The 9731-nt window shown below is 31.0% G+C and overlaps 1 non-coding gene across 1 annotated transcript; it reads right to left on the bottom strand.

Annotated features, from left to right (window-relative positions):
- Positions 1-4374: 4374 nt before the first annotated feature.
- LOC113192173 (U2 spliceosomal RNA) lies at positions 4375-4564 on the bottom strand. The gene has a single exon (XR_003301987.2). It is a non-coding gene; the product is annotated as a U2 spliceosomal RNA (small nuclear RNA).
- Between the last annotated feature and the right edge of the window lie 5167 nt (positions 4565-9731).

Raw genomic sequence — 9731 nt, 5'->3', positions numbered from 1 at the left:
GTTGCATGGAAAAAAGATCCAAACTAACTCAGATACAAATTCATCAAATAAGCACTATGACTTCAGAGCCAATAGGATTAGTTCTAACCTGATTTGATACCCAATAAAACTTTCTTCCATTTCAGTGGGTGATCATGGTATATGTTGACTGTGACAATTCCTGAATTCTTGCTTGAGAAGAAAAACAGATTATAGAACAATCTCCATTGCAATCTGCATGCATTAGCCTAAAGCTATTATATAAACAAAGTCTTTTTTTCTGATTCCATGCACACCCAATCTAGCTTTTAATTATGCTGAGGTGTTCTCAGGAAAAGAGAATATCAAGATCTTGCAGACTTCAAAATTTTCATTGTCGTATAGTGAATTTTCATAGTGAATGATCTTAATTCATTAGGAAATAACTTCTGTCCTTTAGTTTGTAATTTTAAAAGGTAGAAATAGTTGAATTTAGTGATCATTATATCCTCCATTACCTGGGAAAAGTTTTAAATATGCTATACTCTCGATAAATATTTCTGACTAAAGTAATTGTAAGAGTATACAATTTAAACATGTGTAGGGTAAACCCTATCTCTAAAATAGTATTATATCCTTAATATTTAAATACACAGTTGAGAATCTGGCTTAAAATATAAATCCTGAACCAGACACAGGGCACACACCTGTAATCCCAGCAATGTGGGAGCTGAGGAAGGAGGATCACGAGTTCAAGGCCAGAATGGATAACTTAAGAAGACTCTGCCTCAAAATAGACATAATTTGAGTCAGATATATAGCTCAGTGTTAGAGCACCCCTGGTTTCAATTCCTAGTACCAAAAAATATAAATATAAATATAAACGATATTTTAATCTTTTAGAAAGTGTCTAAGAAGGTGGAAAAAATCAGATTTCCACAGGTTCAAAGCATCACATTAAGAGAAACAGAAAATTCACTAAGTAATAGATGCCAACACCTAAATATTTCCATGAAAATGAAAAAAACAAATCCAAATGGGTTACAGAACTCACAGACAATTCCAACCAGAGAAGGCTTTATACATGTAAATAACACCAGTACATTTCCACAGCTGGAAATCTCTCTCCAAGTGAGATGAGGCTAGACCAACCAGGGAAAAAACTATTCATATCTCTTCATCATTTGGAATGAAGACGACTTACTTTAAAAAAAAAAGGAAAGAAATTTTAACCTAAAAAAATAGAGTTTAAATTATAACTTCCCCCATAGGAGAGAAGAAAAAATTAGACCACTTGTATCCTTCATCCAGTGTCTCATGTAAAGCAAAACATTACTGAATGTAATTGCAAAGCTATTTAATCTACTGTAGCATAAGTAATATCAGCCAATCACCTATATAAAAGTATACAAATTTCACTTTGTAAGATATAAAAATGTCAATTCTAACAATGAGGCTTTGGCTTTGATAATATGAAATGCTAGAAAAACTGTTAACATTCTTTAACCAAGATCAACCCTGAAGGAATTAGAAAATGAAAATACAGGGAACTGAAACTTCCAGAATGATGAGCTAGTGTGGGCTAATGCAGGTGTATGTGTATGGAAGGCTTGCATGGAAGGCGCAGGTGGACTCACCTGGTTTCAGTGTGGGAAGGTCAGAGATTCAGAAGGTGCAGTTATTGTATCAGGAGAGAGGTATAAATATGACTCAAATCATACAAATGATTAAGAATTAAAAAGAATTATAAAGGAAAAACAACAAACAATAAGTTGGTAAAGTTTGTAAAAATAAATAGGTTCAAGTATAATAATAATTTTTAAAAAATACTAAATTGAAAATATCTTAAAAGATAAAAATTGACAGATATATACTGCTTGTAACACACCAAAAACATAATGATGTATAAATATTGAGGTAAAACAGTAAAAAACAAATGGTAAATGAGAGAAAAGCTAACCCAAATAAAACTATATGGCTATATTAATATTAGAAAAAGTAACTTTAAGAGAAATATGTTTATGAAAAAGTTATATACTGATAGACTTCTATTTGCCAAAAGGATAAAACAATTTAAAATATGTACCTAACACAAGCTACAAAATATTTTGTAAATGTACCTAATATATTTACATTTTATAGGCATTCTAATGTATGTATCTAATTTATGAGATACAAAATACAAAAAAACAGTTGGAAGTAATTCAGGAACAAAGTGACAAACTTACTATCACTGTTAAAGCTTTTAACAAATTTCTGTCAGTCACTGCAAAATCAAACATGTCAAAAAAATCATCATAGATATAGAAAACCTGAGAACCACAATAAGTGAGGCTTGCCTACTAGAATTAGAAGACACAAGTTTTTCCCCAGCGTTCATGGAATATTTATAAAATTTGATCAACTAAAGATTGCCTCAATTACTTCCAATAAGTGTCACACAGATCACGCCAGGATAAAAAAAAAAAAAAGATTTTTTAAAATCCCTCACATATCTGAAAGTTTCAATATATACTCTAAATAACGAAAGGATCTTTAAAAAGTTATACTGGAAAATTTAAAATACCTTTCATTGACTGATAAGGAAAACAGACATAAACTTAGCATGATGAAATAAAAGCTGTAGTTGTGGTATTCATGGGTATGAATACTTAGTAGAAAAAAGAAGAAAGTTTCAAAATAAATAATTTAACTAATGTAAATATTTATAATGTAATATAAATCTAATGAAATTGTTGGATTCTTTAGTCAAGATCAATGGTAAAGGAAGTACAAAATGGAAATACAGAACACTGTGAAATCCTCAGAATTTATAATGTTAATCTTAAAAATAATAAAAGGGCTGTGGCTGTGGCTCAGCGGTAGAGTGCTCATCTAGCATGTGTGAGGTCCTGGGTTCGATCCTCAGCACCACATAAAAATAAATAAACAAAATAAAGGTATTGTTCCCAACTACAACTAAAAAAAAATATTTTAAAAAATAATAAAAGCAGAATAAAACTAAAATAGGGGAAAATTAAACATAAGCAATAAAAGCAAGAGTTAAAAAACAGAAACTAAAGTAGAAAAGATTAACAAAGACAAAAGCTGGTTTTTGGAAAAAAAAACATAAACCATCTAAGAAGAGAAAGACAGGATATGATAAAATGCTATTATTAATAACAACCGAAACATTACAGTACATATTGGATGACAAAACATATTACAAAGACCTCTACGCTGAGAATTTGAAACACTTAGATAAAATGGATGAGTCTTAGAAAATATAACTTTCCAGTGCTAACTTAATAAGAAATAAAAAGCAAAAATAGTCCAATAATTAAATGTTCTTGAAGAAAAATCTTCCTCCAGTGTAAGAACCATGCCTAGATGACTTTATAAGAAAAATCTACCAAACACTCTAAAAGCTCAAATTGTACTAATTTTAAATAGTAGAAACAAAATATAATACTCCAAACTCATTCTGTGAACTAGTACAATGCTGACACCAACACCAGACAAAACTCTTCCAAGGCAGGAATATTAGTGGTTCACTACACTAATGACAATAGGGGCAAGGAATCGAATCAAATATTAGTAAATCAAATCTATAATATATTCCAAGCATGCATGGATAACTTAGAACTAGGGAATCAATAAATCCATTTCAATAATATATTAAAAGAGAAAAATTACCTGATCATCTCAATGGATGCCTAAAAAGCATTTAATAAATGTGACTCTTATTCATGATTTTGAAAAATCTTTAGAGGACCTTTATCTTACACTTTATACAAAGATTAATTCAAATAGACTTAAAACTTAAATGCAAATCCTGAAACTGGAAAAGCCCTAGAAGAAAACACAGGACTTTGACATTCACTATGACTATGATTTTTGGATATGATGCCAAATACACAGGCAAAAATAAACAAGTAGGGCCATATCAAATTTTAAAAGCTTCTGCACAGCAAAAGGAAATAGTCAACAAAATGGAAAGGCAGCCCACCGATTAAGAATAAACATTTCCAAACCATATAGCTGGTAAGAAGTTAATATCCAAAATACATAAGAAAATTATATAACTCAATAACAAAAGAACAGGTAACCTATTTAAAAATGTTCAACCATTGTGAATGGAAATGTTCTCAAAGTCATACAAATGGCAACAAATGTCGAAAAAGGTCCTCAAGATGATTTGTTCATTAGGAAAATTCATATTAAAACCATAATGAGACTTCACCTCACACCTGCTAGAACGACTTTTATCAAAAGGACAAAAGACAAGTGCTCGAAAGGGTATGCAGAAAAGAACCCTTGCACTCTGTTCTTGGTAATATAAATTGATACAGCCATTGTATAAAACAGTATTTTACTTAAAAAAAAAACACATGGAAACAAAACCAGGATACAATTCAGTAGTCCTAATTTTTAATGTGTGTGTGTGTATGTATGTATGTATGTATGTACATATATATATATATATATATATATATATATATATATATATATATATATATATCAAACAGGCACACTGTTAACAACTGAGGGACTTAAGGTGATTTTTTTTCTCTTTTGGGATATCAAGATGCTACACTTGATCTTAGCCAAAAGGCCGAGAAGCGATCAAGATGCTTTAACAACATATAAAACCAAGATTAAGATCATGAATAGCAGCTCTTCTGCTAAAGCAAGCTTTCAAACCCTCACTGATTCATAAGTATCTGAAAGATCCCTGTTTCTTCTCCTACATAAAATTTTCACAACGTCACCCCAAGCTTCTCCCATCTCACTCATATAACTGCTTAGTACAAACCACACCAAACTTTATGGCAGTCACTTCATAACTATGTGCCTTGCTCCATATTTTTCTTCCTGCTGGTAAATTCTTTCCTTTGTTTTTTTCTTACTTGGCAAACGCCTACTTCATTTCAAGAGCCAGCACAAAATTCACCCCCACTCTACAACTCTGTAAAAATATTCATCTAGAAAAAAAAAAATTGCTTTCTCAGATGTTCTTCCACAGCTCTTTATATATACTCCTACTTTAGTACAGAATACACTAGATTATGATGATGGCTTATATATTATCTTGCTTAACTCTTCATATTTAATTTATTTTAATGATATTTGTCATTTTGATACTCAGCATCAAAACACCTTTCCCATTAGGGGTGGGATTGTAAGATTTAGCCAAAACAAATACAAGATACCTAGTTAAATTTGAATACTAAAAATTGTTATTAATCTAAAATTCAAATATAACTGGTTGTCCTGTATTTTATCTTGCAATCCCAATTTTGAGAAAAAAAAAATCAGTGTTAACAGAGTCACTCTTTCACTAGAAATGGCAAAGGGCAGCAAATCATCTTTCTTCAAAGCCCAATGTGGACAAAAGATCTGGACTCAGTCATCAGAGGTCCTTGTCCATTTGGAAACAATGTGCCCATGTTTCTAAGAAAGAATTAGCAGCATCCTTCCCAGACTATGTTGATGTGGCCACAAGAGGCTACCTTTCCATGATTTCTGATCTTCTGAGTCTAATTGTGGACTTCTTATCAACTCTGACTTCCAAATTCTTTTATTTCCTTGATATCAATTTTTACCATTTAAAAATCCATATATTTGCTTAATGTCTATCCTGTCTAGTAGAAATACAAGTAGAAATATAAGCTCCCATAGAGTAGAACTCTACTTTGTTCCTTATTTTTTCCTCAGAGCCTGGAATAGATCTTAGGACATGGTAGATACTAAGTGCATTTGTTAAATATGGAAGATACAAATGAGTTCTTCCCCATCGCCAAAATATATATATATATTTATATATATAAATATATATATATAATTTCTACTTAAATTTAATTAGAATTGGTTTCTCTTTTAAAAAATCAAGTGCTTGTTTAGTATATTCAATTTTTAAGGAAATCTAAATGTTTATATCATTTAAAGTAATATCATGTCAAAAAAATAAAACTATCCTTACCTTGGGTAAAATTAAAAACAACCCAGCAAAGTATATGAATTTTTTTGATTTCATCTTCCAACACTAAGATTATCCCATAATCTCCTGAACTTGGGTTTGTACTCAAATGTTTTATAAAATACACACACACACACACACACACACACACACACACTATTGTGAGATGAAAAGGATTCTGTACAAGGAAACTAAAGGGAAGAAAACAAAGAGTAAACCAAACTTATTTGAACTTTGTGCTTTTGGACCCAAATGTAAACATTGGCAAGCTTACAAAGTATAGGATTTTGCTGATCTTTACTCACCCAATAACTTTTAAATAAAGAGGACCCAAGGATCCAGGTGACAACCCAGATTCATTTATACCTGCCTATATTGAGATTCAATGAACAACTTCTGCTAGAATTCTGAGTCTAAATTTGCATTTATTACCAATACTTCCTTTTAAGTGACCAGTATTCAGCATGTTATGGTGAGGTCTCCACTGACTTGGAAATCAGAACAGCACCTCTCTGCATTAAGTCTTATTTGAATTTTTCCCTCCTTTTCTTGATGTCTCTGCAGACTTCCCTACAGTTATATGTCATCCTATGTTTCTCTTCCTTAAAATTCTATGGTATTATGCCCTTCTGGTTTTCTTCTCATCTTACTAATTGTTCTATTTTGGTATTCTCCGACTGCCTTTTTTCTAACTTTTAAATTCTGAGATTCTCCCGTATTTTTTATAGATTCTCTTCACTTTGTACCTTCCACTCTTAAGTGAACTCACTGATTTTATGGCGTGTATGCAATACAAGAACATCTTATTTTATATGTCCAGCTCAGATGGCTCCTCTGTGCATTAGACCTTTATATCCAACTGAATTATTGATTTCCCAGGAATATTTCACAGGCTCTTGATTTTATTCAAGCAAAATCTAACTCACAATATTTCATCAAAAAAATATGGACTTTGTCTCCATTGTGTTATTCAATCAATGGCAGTCACCAAAGGTCCAGAACTCTGGTTATGGTTCAATTAAACGTAAGTTCCAGTCTTACCTCAGATACTTAACTCCATTCCATACCAACTATTTACTTAACCCCTCTCAAAATTATTATTATTCATTTGATCCATGAATCAAGATTTAACATCCAAGTGTGTTTGTGTTCCCAATTCCTCCTTATTTCCCCATTCCCACAGGTGTTTTCTCCAGTAGATTTTTTTTCTCTATCATATCAGTCCTCATAAATAGAATCTTGTTTAATAGAATTAAGTATCTGACTTCTTTTCTCATATTTCAACTTTTATATTAGAAACCATGGGATTTCCCTTACCATTTTGTTCCATGCTTCCAAGCTTGGGTTTCTTATCTAGCATTTTCCAAAATATTCTTACATGAATGTCTCTTAAACATTTTACCTACAAAATATTTACTAGTTAGTCAACCCAAATCCTTAGCACTAATTTTGGGTAAATTGTCATGATTTTAAGTTACAAAAATAAAACACATTAAAATTAGTCTTTTCATTAATTTTTTTTCAATTATAGGGATAATTTTATTTCTAATATTTCACCAAGATCTCTATATAATGCCAATGATAAATAGCTATAGGTAGTTGTGGCTTAGGTACCCACCTGTGTTGAATTATTTTCCCAGTCCTTTAAAAGTCAACCAAAATGGCAACATAGGTTGTACTAGCTAAAATGTTAAACACTGATCCAAATACCATGAGGAAATATTATATCAAAGACTATTTTCAATACTTTTTCAAAACTTACTTTAGTAACCACATCACTTTAAAATGTTTTAATTTGGAAGATTATAGCAAATAGCCATGTGTGGTAGCATATGCCTGTAATCCCAGGAGTTTGGGAGGCTGAGACAGGAGGATCACAGTTTCAAAGCCAGCCTCAGCAACTTAGTGAGGCTCTAAGCAACTTAAGGAGACCATATCTCAAAAGAAAAAATAAAAGGGGCTGGAGATGTGGTTCAGTGATTAAGTGACCCTGGGTTCAATTCCTGGTAACAAAAACATACATGCAAAAAAAAAATATATTATAGCAAATAGACTTTCCATGTGTCACACTGCATTCTTCCCTAGAAAGACTCTTATGGCAGCATGTAAATATCAATGTAAAACCATGATTATCAATGCTTTATCTGATGAGTAAATAAAATCATAGTTTGAGTAATTTTCTCCACAATAAGTCTTAGTTTACGTCCTATTACAATTCATTTTAAAAAATAATGAAATCCTTAGAGTTAGGGTTTTAAGTAGTAAGTTTAGCCTTTTCGAGATTGAAACATATCATAAGATTCATCCTTGGAGTAAAACACTAAAATTATTGGGATAATAAATATTAGGAAGAACAATTTTGTATCACATTCATTTCAAACACTGGGGAGAGTATCAGTTTACCACTGACAGCCAGGGCTCCTCGGTTAAAGATCTGTCCAATAGGTTTTGCATACTTCTCAAGCACACTGAACAGAAACACAAACACTGATGCTATTTTTATTGTGTTCATAGTTTTCAGTACTTCTTTTGATTTAATGAAGAGAAATTGTTTCCAATTAAAGGTTTAGTTTGAACAAAGCAGTTGTTCATAGTATTCAAGGAAATCTTTTTGATCCACCAGTAATACTATTTATTCCTGCCTGTACAAATGCCTCAGACTCTGTCACACTAATCTTAGGTCCCCTATCGTACTCTGTGGCCCTCCTCAGATATAATCAGTATGGTACTTTTTAAAACTCATGTGGCATAAGTGATAGCTAAAACTAAAATTTCTGAACATTTTTCTCTCCTATATTGCCCCAAATGCATTCCTCTTCAGTACAACACTGGCTTTGTCCAATTAAAACTGCTTAATATTTATTAATCACATGATAATAATTGCTTTTCTAAATCATATGTCCTCGATATTAGAGAACATTCAATTTGATTTTAAAATCATAACTTTTATTTCCCTTCAGCCTTAAGTCTATTCATTAATAATCTTGTGGCAATATCAGGATTTAAACATTTTTGGGGAAAGTAATCTAAAAAAATACCATAGTAATTTTTGTATGTCTTTAAATTTAATAACAAGATTCAATAATTTCTATTGAAAACATAACTTTACATTTGTTTTTGTTCTGAAAAATATTGAGATGACTTGATTGATAAACCAGTACACTAAAAATAGTATTGTAAATTATAGCTTTCTGCTTATATTTCACAAAATTCTAGAAATAAAAAGATTGAACATCTTATAAAGTTAAATTTTTACACATTCATCTGAAAAATTCCATTGTATCTCTTAACCTGAAAGGATGAATCTTATGATATGTTTCAGTCTTGGAAAGGCTGAACTTACTACTTAGATATCTTTTTTGGATGTTTGTGCCAACACTTAAATATTTTCTTGACACTATACAGATTTATGTTCAATATTATATTCACTTGGTTATTTTGAGAAAATACAATGATCTTATAATTCTATCATGGATTTATAAAACATTTTAACACATTAATACATTTTCAACAATTGGAGATAAAATGTAAAACAATTTAAAAAATAAAATGTGAAGATGGAAAGGTTACATAATAAACAAATGATATTCAAATAATTTAGTCAAGACAAACAAATCACCGGGAAAACTGAGCATAAGCCAAGATAAACTGATCAACTGAGTACTTGTATAATTATAAGAAAGCCATGGAATTCCTAAAAATCTAATATAATCTACATTTCAATTATACAAGTCATAAACAAAAGTATTTCTTTCCTTTTGTTCTTTGTAAATACCAAATCACTTGATAGGCTAATTATTATCAGCAGGCATTC

Source organism: Urocitellus parryii, chromosome 1 (assembly GCF_045843805.1).
Source record: "Urocitellus parryii isolate mUroPar1 chromosome 1, mUroPar1.hap1, whole genome shotgun sequence".
Lineage (NCBI taxonomy): Eukaryota > Metazoa > Chordata > Mammalia > Rodentia > Sciuridae > Urocitellus > Urocitellus parryii.
The sequence above is the reverse complement of the archived record's forward strand: the minus strand, read 5'-3'. Positions and strand labels throughout refer to the sequence as shown.